Source organism: Myxocyprinus asiaticus, chromosome 12, assembly GCF_019703515.2.
Source record: "Myxocyprinus asiaticus isolate MX2 ecotype Aquarium Trade chromosome 12, UBuf_Myxa_2, whole genome shotgun sequence".
NCBI lineage: Eukaryota > Metazoa > Chordata > Actinopteri > Cypriniformes > Catostomidae > Myxocyprinus > Myxocyprinus asiaticus.
In genome coordinates, this window is record NC_059355.1 from 12,382,084 (window position 1) to 12,397,684 (window position 15,601).

The 15,601-nt window shown below is 45.9% G+C and overlaps 1 protein-coding gene across 3 annotated transcripts in view; it reads right to left on the reverse strand.

Annotated features, from left to right (window-relative positions):
* The window catches only part of ptprfa (protein tyrosine phosphatase receptor type Fa), a 516,187-nt gene that overhangs the window by 46,467 nt on the left and 454,119 nt on the right, over positions 1-15,601 (reverse strand). The gene's annotated exons all lie outside the window — the stretch shown is intronic.

The following is a 15,601-nucleotide window of genomic DNA, read 5'->3' on the forward strand; positions in this document are numbered from 1 at the left end:
ATGGTCCTGTGGTGTGACAAACACATTTTTAAAAGTACAAATATCGCACAATCATTATAAAAGAATTAGCTCAATGCTATTTAAAAAGTTTGACATGGAGTATAGCATGTCACACCGCAGGACTTTCCAAAAGTATCTCCTGTCACCTAGCCACTTACGTGGGTGCTTTTGAAAGAGTTTCCACTGTCAACATTTGATGTGTTTCTTGGCAGAGAATGAGTTGTTTTGAGTGGCTTTGTTCTCAAACTTCAAATAAGTCTCCAGATTCATGCTCTTTGAAACTAAGCCTAAGCGAAGCATCATGGGAATAAACAGCAGGGAAACCCAAACTAAACACAGTTCTCAAAGCACTGGCCCTTTTGCATGTTCTAATAATGGATCATATCATTGTCATGCAGCACAAAAGCCCATGTCAGTTTCACAAACTGTTGCAGAAACAAATTTGCACAACATCAAGCATCAAAACCCTGATTACACCCTGTACAGATCTATGAGGATTCTGCAGGCAGAACATCTCTGATCCTCATCATCTGAGCTGTGAAGCTGCTGTGTTAAATCCCAGACATTCACAAAAGGCTCAGAAGCATTTTAATGGATACAGCAGCTAAAACACAGATACAGACTGTCGGCTTCTCATTCAGCTCCTTGTTTACTGTTTAAGAAATTGTCACATAAACAATCTGCACCTTCTTGCTTCGGCAAAAAGGTTTCTGCTAAGAATTTAAAATTACATGTCTTCTCTCTGTCAACAGCAGTTTTTCTTGTTTTTGTTACAGTGTACTATTATTAAATAGTATATTATTAAAAACCACTATTGTTATCGAAAAAATGTTGATACCACAATTTTGATACCACTGAATAATTCTGGTTCCTTAACAGTTCCATTAGTACTTCTGAGTAAACACTGAAACTCACCAATTTACATTAAACAAAAATACTATACAAAAACAATGTTATTGCTACCTTTATTTTATTTTATTTTATTTTTTTATTAAAGTACCATTTATTCCAACATGTTAAACATAAGAATGTGAATCTTTTAACTACTTCAGTAATTACACCGACACACGTTTTTGTAAAAACCTTACAAAAATGTAACTTTTTTTTATTTTTTATTTTTTACTTTATTTTAATTAAAGTGCCTTTTAGTAAATGCACTGACCGACGTTTCCTTTTTTTTTTTTTTTATGTTACAAAAACTTACCTTTTTTTGGGAAACTTTTTTTTAATAAAAGTACCATTTATTATGTTAAACATACGAATGTGAATCTTTAACTAATATCTTGACACACATTTAAAAATAAATTGCTTAACTGTCTAGAAAACAATCTCTTAGAAATAGTAAATGCGTCACTTCTTTCAGGCATGTTTTCGAAGTCCCTAAAAACTGCAGTTGTTCAGCCCCTCCTAAAAAAAGAGCAATCTGGGTAACTACAGACCAATTTCAAATCTTCCTTTCATAGGCATGAATCATTGAATAGGTTTTCAATCAGCTGAACAAATTCTTAAGCACGAATGGCTACTTGGACAATTTCCAGGCTGGTTTCCATACGCATCACAGCACAGAGACGCCGCTCTAAAAGGTACTTAAAGATATTAGCTTAAATACTGATTCAGGCAAAATATAAGTGCTGGCATTACTTGATCTCAGTGCTGCCTTTGACACCAACGACCACAATACAATCCTAGACAGACTAGAAAACTGGGTAGGGCTCTCTGGGACAGTCCTCAGCTGGTTCAGGTCATGTAGATGAGAGTTGTGTGGGGCCACTGTATGATAGCCCCTCCACCCCTCTGAATGTTGAACGGTTGTTGTTAGATGATGACACAGGTCCAGCACAACCATTCCTGGGTGTTCCTCTCATCAGTTCAGGCAGGCAGGCAGATGAATTGACTATTTTTGCTCAGGCAATTGAGTCACTTAAGATTGTATTTGTGGATACTGCGTCCTGGCAAAAGAAATGGTTTGAGGAAAATACTAAACTTTGTGCTTTTGATATTTCTAAAGAAACATTGGCAGCATTTGAAAAGGCCAATACTGGTTTCTTAGAGGTCATTAGTGAGCGCATGCAATTCTTTGCTAATCGGACAGTTGAAGCCATCCAGTGGAATTCAAAACAGTCACATAGTGAGTTGAAGGAACTGCTTGATGATGCTAACAACTCATTACTTTTTTCTTTTAAAGCAGCCATAGAAGAACATAGTGTAGGTGGTAAGGAGTTGCAAGAAGAAGTATGCAGTCTGAAGCAGCAGCTACTTACCGTAAAAACTACTCTTGACTCCCTTGTGCGAAAAAGCCACCCCCTTGACAGTAAGGCAGCTGAACAGCCTGACGCTATCCCTTCTCAGGTAGGCATAAATTACCCTTCACATTCTGATAGTAGTGAAAGTAGTGATTTTTTGGCACATGCCGCCATTCCATCCAATTTGGCCTGTGGCCATGTGCTGCCTATTAAAATGGTATTTCCGTCTTTTGGAGGGGTTCAAGATGAGACTGATCCACTAGTGTATTTAGAAAGATGTAAAGACTTCCTAGCTCTTAGACCAATGTCAAATAGTGAGATACTTGCAACTATGCATAGTGTCCTCCATGCTTCTGCCTGTGACTGGTGGGAGATTATGAGGTTCAAAGTTGAAACATGGGAAGCGTTTCAGAAGGCTTTTTTAGCTGTCTTTCTTCCGGAAGATTATCAAGAGGTATTGGAAGATAGAGTGCGAAGTCAGTTGCAGGGAGCAAATGAAAGTGTGAAGGACCCCAAGTTTATTGTGTCGGAGATGTAATGAATTTCAAAAGCTTCTTTGGGTGGTAAAATTTCTGGTGGGCCGGCTCAGGGTACTAAATAACTCCAGTATTGTAGTCAGCAATGAGGCTCAGTGTCTACCTATGATACCCAGTGTCCTGGACAAAAAGAACAGCCTGGTAGTAAGCAGGACGGGAGCATTGGCCCTACAGTTCTTCTGCGGCAGTTAGTAGTTCCTTTAACCGTGAGGAACTGTAGTGGAAAAGCGCTTGTTGATACTGAGTCTACCTAGACATTACTGCATGTTGACCTATGGAATAAGATGAAGAGGCACAAGGAACAGCTTGATGCATGGCATGGGGGTCCACTTTATTTAGCTAATGCCGATTCTACTACTCCTCTTGGTATTTTATTTTTACTTGTTGGAGTTGCACTTCCAGGCCGCTACAGTAGTCCTTCCAGCTCAGAACCTTGTCTACTCAATGGTGCTAGGTTTGGACTTCATAGCATTGACTGGCTTGCAGCTTAATATCCAAGATCAGCAGTACAGTTGCTTAGGAGACCAGCAAAATCGTGTCTTCCCCTTCCAGCCACCAATTACCCCAGGAGATTCCTGGAGGTACTGCAAACCACCTGCGAATTGTAGACCTACCGCTTCACTTTATTCTTCTGTTCCTCCTATTCAGTTTGAGTGGTCAGAGATTGAGGTTACTGGAAATTGCTTTCAAGAGGATACAAACCTAAATCTTATAGAGCTATTACAAAGCAAGTTCTATGAAAGTAGTCTACCAGAAAAAGAATCTCATGTCCTTTTCACTCTTTTGTATGACCACAAAAAGGAATTAGTCAGGGAACAAATTGACGATATGCTCAAATGAAACATTATCCAGCCATCTCATTCCCCTTAGGCATCTCCTATTGTATTGGTCCCCAAAAAAGAGGGAGGGCAGCAGTTTTGTGTTGACTATCGTCGACTAAATGCTATTAGTGAAAGTGATGCACTCCCCCTTCCTATTGTGGGTGAAATCTTGGGAGTTCCTTTGGCCAGTGTGTTTAGTACTCTTGATCTTAATAGCAGATACTGGCAAGTAGGAATGGACCCAGACAGTGTAGCTAAGTCTGCCTTTGTGTCCCGCTTTGGTTTATATGAGTTCCAGGTGTTACCTTTTGGCCTAAAAAATGCCCCAGCTACATTTCAAAGGCTTATGAGTAAGTATGTGGCATATGCGAGCCGTACCCTGAATGGGGCAGAGAAATATTACTCCCACCACGGAAAGGGAATGTTTAGCAGTAGTCTGGGTGATTGAAAAGTGGAGGCATTATCTAGAGGGGAAGCCTTTTGTTGTTGTGACTGATCATGCGTCCCTGCTCTGGGTGTTCAATACTACAAAAGCAAACTCTTGCCTTATTCACTGGGCCTTAAGGTTACAAGAATTTGAATTCACCCTAGACTATTGCAAGGGAAAACTTAACAGTGCCCCAGATGCCCTGTCCCATGTCAGTAGCTTGGATTCTTCTCCTATAGTAGCTACCTACACACATAGGCAGCCACCAGATAGTCTGGTCTCACTGTTCCCTCTCTCTGATGAGGATATCTGGGCAGCTTAGCAGAAAGGATACAGAGGTCCAGAGAATATACCAGAGCCTAGCTAACAGTAAACGGAGTCAGGAAGATTCTGACTCTGGGTTTGTTATTTTAGAGGACAAGGTTTACAGGAAAGTGAGTCATACTATAAGAGGAACTAATTTCCAAGTGTATGTCCTTCCGACCCTCTGACAATCTATGTTGGAGGCATACCACTCCAACCCACTAAGTGGGCACTTTGGCCATTGTAAGACACAAAAAAGGCTAAAGGAAGTTGCCTTTTGGCCAAATATGTGGAGGGATGTCTCAGAATTTGTAAGGAATTTAAGATTTTCTAGGGTTTTAATAGTTTTTGAGAACATTATGCCCCAGGTTGTCTTATTTTCCATATTTTTAGAGTCAGTGTACTTTTTTTTCTCATAATCATGTACTCTGTTGCTGGAGGGTCTACATGTTTTGTGGTGTTTGGGAATACTATTCTGTTCATGATCATCTGTAGTTTGTAATATCTCAGAAACCCTACAGGCCCTTTCTCCCTGGGGGTTGGGGGGGGGGCATTGTGTGACAGTTGTCAGCAATTGTTTTTTTCTATGACCAGTTGTTTTCCCGGTAGGGCGCTGTTGAGCGTTCATACGGGATACCAGGGAGGAAGTTATTTTAGGAAGCGCAAATGCGACTGCTGTCTCTCCTTTGTTGTCGGGGTGTGCAGGTCATCCCAGGTTATGCTGCCGGGTGTATGACAGAGAGTCGTGGCTTGAGCGTTGCCTCGGCCACAACTCCGCATTTAATGACGAAGTACTAGGCTTGTGTTTTATAGTTGTGGTGCTTGCAATTCTTACCTTAGACAGGGTTGATGTCCCGCATTTGAATTTGAGTGCTTGTAAATCCCTGGTTGTGAGAGCAGATCACGCAGTCGGGTAGCATTGCGTCGGTGATGGGCATGGATGTATCTTTCATTCTTTAAATTAAGCAGGGAGTATTGCAGTTTAATCGAGGATACTCAGTGTTGTTTGTTTATAGGGAGGGTATTTTTTAGGGATGTAATTTCTTTTTATTTGGCGCTCGAGTTGCCGATTCATTTCCTTTATTGTTTTGTAAATATGGTGATTCGACTGCTGCGCTACAGAAGTGCTTTATTTTTTTGAACTGATTGTCTTGGCCCAGTAATTCAGCGGCTGATTTGGTAAGAGAATAATATTGTTTTGTAATTGTTTTGTCAATAATTTGTCTAACTGTTGTTGTTTGTATATATGCATGAACTAAAGACTACTACACTGATCGTGCCTGGAGTTTTTAGTTTATTTTTTGGTATGGCAAGGATTTTTCTCATCCTTTTTTCCCCTTAACTTTTGAGCCTGAAGACCTTTTTATCCATTTTTATGAAACAACGTCTCATAATTTTATTTTTTTTGCCTTCATTAGAATTGTTTCATTGATATGAAATTCTTAATTGTTGCATTTATTTTATTATAACCCACAAGGCATTGATGAATACTGATTTATTTATTTTGGTATACTCACCCATTGTTGTTGATGTTGTAAGGTATTAAAAGGTAAATGTTCCTGGGCCTAGAATATAATTCGCTGCGTTCAAGTTTTTTGTACTACTGAGTCACGTTATGAATGTCTGACTGTGATTTGAATTGATTGAATAATAGAGAAAAGTTCAAACATTATCTTTCTGTTCCTTGTGTTATTTTAAATTTATAAGATAACTATTTGTCTATTATATTTACACAGACTGTCTTGTTAAGGATAACTGAATTTAATTTAATTTAATTTAATAACTGTGGTGGTTTTAACCCCTGGCACCCAAACCCAACCTATTAAGGCCAACACCACTACATCTAGAAGGGAGGGTGTTAGGTAACTATGAGTGGACATCCATGACACATGGAGTAACACAAGGCTCAATTCTTGCACTGCTCCTGTTCAACCTCTAGATGCTCCCACTAGGCCAAATTATGAAAAACAACCAAATTGTGTACCATAGCTATGCAGATGACATCCAGATTTACCTAGCCCTATCGCCAATTGACTACAGACCCATCGACTCTCTGTGCCTGTGCATTGATGAATTTAACAATTTGATGCAGCAAAAATTAAATAACGGCAAGACAGAGGTCATTGTATTTGGCAATAAAGTCGAAATTCCCAAGGTGCATACCTTGATTCCAGGGGACAAAAAAACAAGTCAGTAATCATGGTGTCATTTTGGAGTCAGACCTTAGTTTCAATAGTCCAATCAAAGCAATAACTAAATCAACCTACAATCATCTTAAAAACATAGCGAAAATCAGATTTTTTTGTATCCACTCAAGATTTAGAGAAACTTGTTCATGCATTCCTCACCAGTAAGGTTGACTTCTGCAATAGACTTCTCACCAGCCTTCCCAAAAAGACCATTAGACAGCTACAGCTCATTCAGAATACTGCTGTCAGGATTCTAACCCAAACCAAAAACTCTGAGCATATTACTCCAGTCCTCAGGCATTTACACTGGCTTCCAGTTACATTTAGAATTTATTTTAAGGTACTATGACTATTTTATAAATCACTCAATGGCCTAGGACCTATATACATTGCAGACGTGCTTGTTGAATATAAACCTAAAAGAACTCTCAGATCATTAGGATCAAAACAAGGTGAAACAGCGTTTTGCTATTATGCCACCCGCAACTGGAACCAGCTTCCAGAAAAGGTTAGATGTGCGCAAACAATATCCACATTCAAATCCAGACAGAAAACACATCTGTTTAGCTGTGTTTACTGACTGAGCACTGTGCTGCACTCACTGATTGCACTGTATCATTTTATTCATTTAAATTATAATTTTAATAATTTTTAAATGGATTTTTTGTAATTTATTTTACTCATTTTTATTCTCATTACTTTTTCTTAATTGCTTTCAAATAGATTTTTATGTATCTTGTATATTATGTAAAGCACTTTGAATTAACATTGTGTATTGCTTTAGTCAATTATTACACTGACACACCTTTTTTTTTTGTAAAAATGTAAAAAAGGTAAAAACAAATTTTTTTTTTTATTAAAGTACCATTTATTATAACATGTTAAACATACAAATGTGAATCTTAAACTAAACTAAAGTCAGTAATTACACTGACAAATATTTTTGTAAAAAAGTTACAAAACATAACTTTTTTTGTTGACATTTTAAAGTACCATTTTACCAAACATAATGTTTTTTTAAGGTTTATACAGTTTTTTTTTTTTTTTTTACAAAAATGTAACCTTTTTTGTTGTCGTTTTTAAGTACCGTTTTAACAAACATGTTTTTAATGTTTTTAAAAAATATGTGTCAGTATAACTACTGACTTGAGCAGTCACATTCGATTCACATTCATGTGACACAACGTAACATTTTTCAGTAAAAGTTTTTAAAAGTAACATTCATTATAACGTTAAACATACGAATGTGAATCCTTATGGATTCATATTATTTGCATACCACTCCCCTGAACATACAGGTATAAAAGGAGCTGGTATGCAACCACTCATTCAGGTTTTGTGCTGAGGAGCCGAGACAACGTCCCAGCCATTTCAGCGGGTAGTCCAGCGTTGTGGCAGGAGGGACCATAGAAGATATAAGTCGCATGGGGTTACCTATGGGGAACCAACCCATGTGGAGCACCTACCACAGTACAGGGCTTAGTTAGCACATGTACTGTAGATGTCGATGTAGTGACACTAGGGGTCCCTATACGAAACGCCACAACTGGCTGAACTGTGTTACGTGAACTGGCGGTGTGTGACGGGCAGAACACTGTGTGCCTCGTAGCCAGCGCACCAGGCCGACACGTAACCTCCCCCAACGCTGTTATGAGTGTTGAACGGCCCTTCGGGGACAAGTCGACTGCCCAAAAGATAGAGACAGGCTAGCCCAGTCGTGGCCTCTTATCCTCTCTTTTTTTCCTCTCCCCAAAAAAAAAAGAGTGAAATTTGTTAACCGACTGGGGCCACCAGGTCTATGTCAGGGGGGTGTCCCTCCCAAGGGGAAGACACCGCGGAGACCACACCCCGCCTGGGGCGGGGGGCGGGGTATTTTGAGTGGAAATACATCACATGGTCTTGCCGAGCTTTGTCGGAAGTATGTCATGTGAAGAAGTCCAATGGTAGGTCCTACTCTACGGGGGAGGAGTTTCTACAAACATGGTGACTGGGGCAGAGGGGCCTCTGTCCAAGGAAGACGCAGTTTACCAACAGGGAAACGAATTAGCGGAAGATATAAGTAGCATGGGGTTACCTATGGGGAACCAACCCATGTGGAGCACCTACCCCAGTACAGGGCTTAGTTAGCACATGTACTGAGCCGGCAGCGAGTTTCTCCGCAAACTGGTCTGCCACAGGGCTCAGAGGAAATCATCCAGGGAACACAGCTTGTGAACACTGCTGGGAGTCAACAGCGCATGTCTTCAGCTCAGGGGAGGTGAAAGGCACTATGCGCAACCGATACACCCAGCCAGCTGTCCCAGACTTAACTGCTTGTGCCTGCCACTACACAGGACGAAACAGGTTCCACCTGGAGATTGTAGAACCTCGCAAAGGTGTTGGGTGTTGCCCAGCCCACTGCTCTGCAAATGTCTGTTAGAGAGGCGCCACTGGTCAAGGCCCAGGAGGCCGCCACACTCCTAGTAGAATGGACTCATAGCCCTGCTGGGGATGGATTGTCCTGGGCGTGATATGCCATTGTTATGGCGTCAATGAGCCAGTGGACAATCCTCTGCTTGGAGACAGCGCTTCCTTTCCGCTGTCCACCAAAGCAGACAAAGAGCTGTTCGGAGTTTCTAAAACTCTGCGTGCGATCCAAATAGATGCGTAAAGTACGCGCTGGACACAGCAACATCAGGGCTGGGTCTGCCTCCTCCTGGGGCAGCGCTTGCAGGTTCACCACCTGATCCCTAAAAGGGATCATGGGAACCTTTAGCACATAGCCCGCTGGGGGTCTCAGGATCACGTGAGAGTAGCCCAAACCGAACTCCAGGCACGTTTTGCTGACAGAGAACGCTTGCAGGTCTCCTGCCCTCTTGATGGAAGTGAGCGCAGTCAGGAGGGCAGTCTTCAAAGAGAGTGCCTTAAGCTCAGCTGACTGCAGGGGCTCAAAAGGGGCTCCCTGTAGACCCTGAAGAACTACAGAGAGGTCCCATGAGGGAATGAGGCACGGTCTGAAGGGATTCAACCTTCTGGCACCTCTCAGGAACCTGATGATCAGGTCGTGCTTCTCTAAGGACTTACTGTCCACTGTGTCGTGGTGTGCCGCTATAGCGGCTACATACACCTTCTAGGTGGAAGGGGACAGCCGCCCTTCCAACCTCTCCTGCAGGAAGGAAAGCACCGATCTGACTGCGCATCTCTGGGGGTCTTTGCGTCGGGAAGAACACCACTTAGCGAACAGACGCCACTTCAAGGCATACAGGTGCCTCATAGAGGGGGCCCTAGCCTGAGTGATCATGTCTACCACCGTGGGTGGTAGGCCACTTAAGTCTTCCGCGTCCTGTCCAGGGGCCAGACATGGAGATTCCAGAGGTCTGGTCACGGGTGCCAGATGGTGCCCCGCCCCTGAGAAAGAAGGTCCTTCCTCAGGGGAATTTACCAGAGGGGAGCTGTTGCGAGGAGCGTGAGATCCGAGAACCATGTCTGGGTGGGCCAGTAGGGTGCTACCAGGTCGACCTGCTCCTCGTCCTCCCTGACCTTGCACAGGGTCTGTGCAAGTAGGCTCACTGGAGGAAACACATATTTTCACAGTCCAGGGGGCCAGCTGTGTGCCAGCGCATCTATACCGAGAGGTGCCTCAATCAGGGCGTACCAGAGCAGGCAGTGGGAGGATTCTTGGGAAGCAAACAGGTCTACCTATGCCTGCCTGAATCGACTCCAAATCAGTTGGACCACCTGAGGGTGGAGTCTCCACTCTCCCCTGAGTGCAACCTGTTGTGACAGTGCGTCTGCTGCAGTGTTGAGGTCGCCCGGGATGTGAGTGGCTTGCAGCGACTTGAGGTGCTGCTGACTCCAGAGAAGGAGACGGCAGGTGAGTTGTGACATACAACGGGAGTGTAAACCACCTTGACGGTTGATGTATGCCACTGTTGCCGTGTTGTCTGTCCGATCTAACACATGCTTGCCGTCCAGGAGCCTGCGGCTGCGTGCCTGTTGCATACAGTACCCCAGCCCGTTTTGGAGGCGTCTGTCGTAACCACGATGCGCCTGGAGACCTGCTCTAGGGGAATGCCTGCCCGTAGAAATGTGAGATCGGTCCAAGGGCTGAAGAAGCGGTGACAGACCGGCGTGATGGCCACGTGATGTGTCCCGCGGCACCATGCCCATCTCGGGACTCGAGTCTGGAGCCAGTACTGAAGCAGTCTCATATGCATCAACCCGAACGGAGTGGCCACCGCTGAGGATGCCATATGCCCCAGGAGCCTCTGAAACAGTATCAGTGGAACTGCTGTCTTCTGTCTGAACGCCTTCAAACAGGTCAGCACCAACTGTGCGCGCTCGTTCGCGAGGTGCGCTGTCATCGAGACTGAGTCCAACTCCAAGCTGGGAAAAGAGATGCTCTGAACCGGGAGCAGCTTGCTCTTTCCCCAGTTGACCCGAAGCCCTAGTCGGCTGAGGTGCGAGAGCACCAGGTCCCTGTGTGCACACAACACATCCCGAGAGTGAGCTAGGATTAGCCAATCGTCGAGATAGTTGAGGATGCAAATGCCCACTTCCCTTAGCGGGGCAAGGGCTGCCTCTGCAACCTTCGTGAAGACACAAAGGGACAAGGACAGGCCAAAAGGGAGGACCTTGTACTGATACGCCGGACCCTTGAATGAAAACCGCAGGAAGTGTCTGTGTCGAGGTGGAATCGAGACATGGAAGTACGCGTCCTTCAGGTCTACCGCCATGAACCAATCTTGATGCCAGATCCTCGCTAGAATGCGTTTTTGTGTCAGCAAGATTGGCCGCAACCCACCGCCTTTTTTCGGTACAATGAAGTAGGGGCTGTAAAACCCCTTCTTCATCTCGGCCGGAGGGACAGGCTCTATCGCACCCTTCCGTTGGAGGGTAGTGATTTCCGTGCACAAGGCAACGGCATTCTCGCCCTTCACCGAGGTGAAGTGGATGCCACTGAACCTGGGCGGACGCCTGGCGAACTGAATCGCGTAGCCGAGTCGGACGGTCCGGACCAGCCACCACGACGGGTTGGAAAGCGTCCAAGCTCCGGGTGAGGGGGACCAAGGGGACAATCTCGTCGGACGTACCGGCCGGTGGGGCCTGAGATGCCACGCCGTGTCGTGGCCGTGCTGAGTTCAGGGACATCGAAGCACTTACCTGGCTCCTTGTGACCACCCCCGGAACAGCCTGGGATGGGGGAGGAAGAGGCCTGTTCTCGTGACCTGTAGAGACAGTCACATCGGGGGCGGATTTGTGCCACATCTGTGCACACAGGGGCGGGGAGACTGCCGCTGGAGCGCCAAACCTGCCAAAATGGAATGGTGGATGGTGGTCATGATGACGGCCGTGCGCCCCGGGCATGTGACCCAGGGAACAAGGAAACCGCTCTTGGGTTCCGCAGCCACTTGGGCATGCGGCGAAATTAAATGTAAAGGTAACAAAAGATTCTCCTCCCAGCCCTCCACTGGGGAATGGAGTGGTCTGCTTACCAGCTCCAGAACAGCGGGTTTCGTCGTCCCTGGGTCGCCCATCTCAGGGGCGCTTCGAAGCCTTTCACGGGTTCTTGGTGGCCGGCCATGAGACGGGTGGCGTCTGCTTAATGTGGTGGGCTCCACGCCGGGGCCAGGACGCAGGGGTGGGCTGCGGCGGAGCCGGTGCAGTCATTGCAGGGGGATGCCCTTGGCGACAAGCAGACGGGGTGCAGGATCTTAAGCCGCGCCGGGGCAGGATGTGCCGGATAGCCTCCATCTGCTGCTTCACCACCGAGAACTGCTGGGCAAAGTCCTCGATGGTGTCGCCGAACAGGCCAACCTGGGAAATGGGGGCACCAAGGGACCGTGGCTTGTTGGCCTCTCCCATCTCGACCAGGCTGAGCCAAAGGTGGCGCTCCTGGTCCACCAAGGTGGACATCGCCCGCCTGAGAGACAGCGACGTGACCTTCGTCGCCCGGAGAGCGAGGTCGGTCACCGAGCGCAGCTCCTGCATCAATCCCGGGGCAGAACTACCCTTGTGCAGTTCCTTTAGCGCCTTGGCTTGGTGGACTTGCAGGAGAGCTATGGCGTGCAGGGCAGAGGCGGCTTGTCCAGCAGCACCATAAGCTTTGGCCGTCAGGGACGACGTAAACCTACAGGCCTTGAACGGGAGCTTTGGGTGCCCACGCCAGGTGGCCCACGCTTTATCCACCAGGGGGATCACCGAATAGCCCTTGGCCGCCCCCCCCCCATTGAGGGTAGTGAGGGCGGGGGAGCTGAAAGATCGGGACCGGGCAGTAAAAGGTGCCTCCTATGATCTTGTCAGCTCCTCGTGTACTTCCAGGAAGAAAGGAACTGGGGCGGGGCATGGCTGTGAGCGGCGCCACGAGCCCAGGAACCAATCATCAAGCCGTGAGCGTTCAGGGGAGAGCGGAGGGTTCCACTCTAGCCCGACGCTCGCGTCTGCCCGGGAAGGCATGTCCGTCATCTCCGCGTCAGCCTGTGACTGGGCGACAAGGCATCCGCATCCGACTGGACGAGCCCACTCTCCGATGCTGTGCTCGAGAGCTCATCACCTTCACGGGCTCCGAACAAGAGGTCGAACTTGCCGTGAGACGAGCCGGCGGACTCATCCGGAAGCCCAATCGGGGCAGACGAGCGTGCTGGGGAATGGAAGGTCTGCGGAGTGTACCCAGCAGAGGTGGTCCCATTGGGGTCCCCAAATCACCCCCAGTGCTAGCCATGCTGGCCTCATACCTGTAGGTAGAAGGACCGAGGCGGGGAGCCACTGGGATGGCTTGCTTTCTTATGAAGGCAAGCCGTGACCGCAACGTTGCCATGGTCATGTTCTCTATATGATCCATCCACGAAAGCTGTCTCTGCGTGGGCAGTGCCCAGACACGAACGACAGCGATCGTGGCCGTCAGAAGGCGAAAGATAACGACCGCAACCAGGAATAACACACAAACGGAAAGGCATCTTTAAAAAGACTCGTCTTTAAAAAGACGTTCCGTGTGTGCCGCTCTTTTAGAGAAATATACTCTTTTTTAGAATATACTTTTTTATTTCTGCCGAAGCGCCCACGGGCGTTCTCTGCAGTGCACCAGTGCAGAGGGGGGAGAAGCCGCTGAAATGCGCCATCAGATCCAGCAGAGGTGAATGAACAGCCGTGGGAATTCAGCTCAGTGAACATCGACGTTCGGCTCCGAAGAGAAAATCTTAATGAGTGATTGCATACCAGCTCCTTTTATACCCGTATGTTCGGGGCAGTGGTATGCAAATACCACCCGCCAATTTTCATTGGCCTTTTTTCAAAGACCAGAGGTGTTTCGGGCTCCCAAGAGTGACCCCTAGTGTCATTACATCGACACAACGTCGAGTGAGTGACAGATAGGGAACTACTCATATTAACATTTTACATTTTGACATATTAGAAAAAATTTATTGGGTGTCAAATATAAAATTATAAAGACCACATTCCCCATTAGTGCAACAATCAAACCCCGAACTTCCCCCAGAACCAAATGAACAGAAAAAAGAAAAACTTGCACATTAACCCCGTGCACGCCAACGCCAACCGGCATCAATCCCTCCAAACTCAAACAGTCCATGTACGCCCGCGACTACTTTGCCATCGGATTGCTCAAGTCTGGTGCTTCTGTACAATTTTGTATAACAACAGAAAATAATCTATAAAATAAACTCCAGCCAATAGGCAGAATAAACACAAAGAACATGTAGATTCATTCACAAAACTGTCTCGAAGGTGTGCTCCTCCATAAAACAAATCCCAGCCGCTAGCAGAACCAGCATAAAAAAATAAATTAAAATAAAATAAAATAAAAAATAAATAAATAAAGCCATTCAGTTTCCTCGGACAGTCAAACGAATGTTCAGTGAGCTGGCTGTTCATGAGTGCAGGAGATGATCATTCCAATGTCCTGCAAAAATACTCCATGAAACAACCTCCATCCAATAGGAGGCATAAGCACAACGAATGAGCAGATTCATCCACAACTGTCCCGAAGTAGTGTTATTCCACAAAACAAACTCCAGCCGCTAGGCGGAACCAGCACAAAAAGAAATAAAAAAGGCACCGAACTTCCTCGGATGGTCGAGTGTAAGTTTTGTGAGACAAGCTACTTGGAGGCAACGTGAGAAACACCAAATGGTTTACTCACCCCATTGACTTTATGAAAGACAATACTTGTTGTGGGCATGTAAATATTTTGCAGCCATTCTCAGTTTGGCCGGGAACATCAGTGCAAAAGCAATCTTCTGTTGATGTAAGAGTTTCTTGCATTCCTTGAAACTATCACGTTTCTCTCTTGTCGAGTCCGCAAAGTCTGGGAACAAGAAAATGCTGTGGTTCTTCCAAGAAAGCTTTCCTTTGCTCCTCGCCTCATGCAACATGAGATCTTTATTGGATGATCTCAGAAATTTGGCCAGAATTGATCAGGGCCTGTCTCCCTCAGCCGATCTGCGAGCCGGGACTCTGTGAGCTTGCTCGATTTCCAGCTTATGGCCTGTTATGTTGAGCAGACTCGAGAAGAGCTTGTCTAGGAATGTCACAATATCTCTGCCTTCTTCATGCTCAGGAATTCCAACAGTTCGGACGTTGTTTCGCCTACTATGATTCTCCAAATCCTCCAGTTTTTCAAAAATGCGTTCCAAATCTATTTTGGTCTCTAGCGGATTAAGAGCTAATTCCCTCTGTGATGACTCCAGATAATCGATCTGTCTCTCGTAGTCCGACAATCTTGTAACCAACTCAGAGAATTTCATTTCCATCGCAGTAATCGATCGACGTATTACAGCAAGATCCTCTAAGTCCGCAACAACTTTTGTCAGCATCACAGGCATGCTCGACAGTTGACGTTGAATTTCTCCCGCCACACCGTCCAAACTGAGTCCCTGGTCTGCAGGCCTATCTGAGGTATCAGCTTGAGCACGTAAGTGTCTTTTAATATCTCCAGAGCCAGAGGATTTTGAATTCTTTGCCATGTTGACTTCAAAGAACAGATACATAGCAGGGTGTATCGAATCTCACCAGTTTGACAAAAAAAAAAAAAATCATTAAAAACTAGCAAAGTGCGCAGAGCTCGCTGTTTACACATCTGCTCCTT